The sequence below is a fragment of the Triticum dicoccoides genome, chromosome 5A (genome assembly GCF_002162155.2).
Source record: "Triticum dicoccoides isolate Atlit2015 ecotype Zavitan chromosome 5A, WEW_v2.0, whole genome shotgun sequence".
NCBI lineage: Eukaryota > Viridiplantae > Streptophyta > Magnoliopsida > Poales > Poaceae > Triticum > Triticum dicoccoides.
Genome location: NC_041388.1, coordinates 176,761,676 through 176,764,539, shown reverse-complemented (window position 1 = coordinate 176,764,539; position 2,864 = coordinate 176,761,676).

The following is a 2,864-nucleotide window of genomic DNA, read 5'->3' as shown; positions in this document are numbered from 1 at the left end:
CCGCGCCACTGCCCTGCCGCCCCGCGCCGACTTCGCCGCCTCGCCGGAATTCTGGGCCGCCGCCGATTTTTTCGGTTTTTGGTGTAAACCGCTCATTTTTTTCTTTAAAACCCTAGATCGGTGTCGGTGTCAAAACCGGCGGATCTCGAGTAGGGGGTCCCGAACTGTGCGTCTAAGGCAGATGGTAACAGGAGGCAGGGGACACAATGTTTTACCCAGGTTCGGGCCCTCTTGATGGAGGTAAAACCCTACGTCCTGCTTGATTATTCTGGATAGTATGAGTAGTACAAGAGTAGATCTACCACAAGATCAGAGAGGCTAAACCCTAGAAGCTAGCCTATGGTATGATTGTATGTTGTCCTATGGACTAAAACCCTCCGATTTATATAGACACCGAAGGAGGCTAGGGTTACACATGGTCGGTTACAAAGGAGGAGATATGCATATCCGTATTGCCTAGCTTGCCTTCCACGCCAAGTAGAGTCCCATCCGGACACGGGACGAAGTCTTCAATCTCGTATCTTTATAGTCCAACAGTCCGCCAAAGGATATAGTCTGGCTGTCCGGAGACCCCCTAATCCAGCACTCCCTCAGTAGCCCCTGAACCAAGCTTCAATGATGATGAGTCCGGCGCGCAGTGTTGTCTTCGACATTGCAAGGCGGGTTCCTTCTCCGAATACACCACGGAAGAGTTTGAATACAAGGATAGTGTCCGACCTTGCAAAATAAGTTCCACATACAACCGTAGAGAGAATAGTATTTCCACAAATCTAATCTGCTGACACGTTTTGGCAGCATGACATCACGCCACAGCCCGGTAATTATTTGAACTGTTTTTCTTTAACCAGGCCCGCACACAGCGCGAGGCGGTTTCTTGACACGTCTTGTCAAAGCAGAGATCGTATTCCCCTTATCACGGGATTCTCATCAATACAAACGTGGGTAACCCAACCGTGCCTGTTGGTATGACTCCTAGATCTTAGGTAAGTCTCGAACGGCCACGAGGAGGACGCCTGATATTCATCCCCTTTATAAAGGGACAAGGCTTTTTCTTTTTTCCCTCCCGTGCTCAATCGAATCCTTCCCCCGCCTCGAGTTCTAACACCCAAAGCCCAGGTCAGGTGCTTCGGATCTTCAATCATGTCCGGATCCAACCTTCAAGGCCGGTGGATGCCTTCCTCCATCACGGAGGAGGACATCAAGAAGTTGAAGGAGGCCAGATATCTGACCGCCGAAATTTCGCATAGGCTGCCCGCCCGAGGGCAGGTCATCCCTACTCCCGAACCCAATGAGAGCGTTGTGTTCATCTCCCACTTCCTCCGAGGACTAGGCCTCCCTCTGGATCCCCTTGTTAGGGGTCTTATGTTCTATTACGGGCTGGATTTTCATGATCTGGCCCCGGATTCCCTTCTCCACATCTCGTCATTTATTGTCGTCTGTGAGGCCTTCCTCCGCATTACCTATAACGCCCTCGATGCGGCTATAGCTCCCACGTGTCGAGGCACGACTTAGAGGCATAACCGCATTGAAAGCAATGTCGCAAGTCAGGCAATCATTACAACATCCCATGTAATATATATAATAAAAGGGGGAGATAACATAGTTGGCTTACACTCGCCACGTCACATCAGAGTACATAAATAACATCCATCAAACAAACACTCATGGCCCGACTACGGTGCCAAAATAGAAAAGAACCCAACATGCGACAAGGTCCTGAATCGATAACCCCAACTAGGCACCACTATTGATCATCCGGAAAAGATACGTAGTATCGCTGAGAGTCCTCGTCGAACTCCCACTTGAGCTCGTAATCGTCAACTGGAACCGAAACACCTGGACCTGCATCTGGAGTTGTAGTATCTGTGAGCCACAGGGACTCAGCAATCTCACACCCACGCGATCAAAACTATTTAAGCTCATAGGAATGGATAAGGCAAACATATGTGGAGCTGCAGCAAGCGACTAGCATATGTGGTGGCTAACTTATATGCAAAAGAGAGCGAGAAGAGAAGGCGAAGCACGAGCGAGAAGCTAAAGGAACATCCTGCGCAAGCATAACTCCAACACCGTGTCCACTTCCCGGACTCCGCCGAGAAGGGGCCATCACGGTAACACACACGATTGATTCATTTTAATTAAGTTTAGTTCAAGTAATCTACAACCGGACATTAACAAATTCCCATCTGCCCATAACCGCGGGCACGGCTTTCGAAAGTTCAATCCCTGCAGGGGAGTCCCAACTTAGCCCATAACAAGCTCTCACGGTCAACGAAGGAATAGACCTCCACCCAAGACACACCGATCAGACTCGGTATCTCGGTACAACAAGATGATTCGACAGGTTAAAACAAGTCCAGCAACACCGCCCGAATGTGCCGACAAATCCTGATAGGAGCTGCACATATCTCTTTCTCAGGGCACACTCAGATGAGCAATCCGTACAACTAAAACCAAACCTCGAGTTTCCCCGAGGGGGCGCTGCACAGGGCTCTAGTTCGGACCAACACTCAGAGGAGCACTGGCCCGTGGGGGGCTAAAATAAAGATGACCTTTGGGCTCCGGAAACCCAAGGGAAAAAGAGGCTAGGTGGCAAATGGTAAAACCAATGTTGGGCATTGCTGGAAAAGCTTTAATCAAGGCGAACTATCAAGGGGTTCCCATTATAGCCCAACCGCGTAAGGGACGCACAATCCGGGAACATAACACCGGTATGACGGAAACTAGGGCGGCAAGAGTGGAACAAATCACTAGGCGAGAGGCCGAGCCTTCCACCCTTTACCAAGTATATAGATGCATTAAGATAACATAGCAATATAATGATATCCCAACAAGTAAATAAATGTTCCAACAAGGAACGGCTC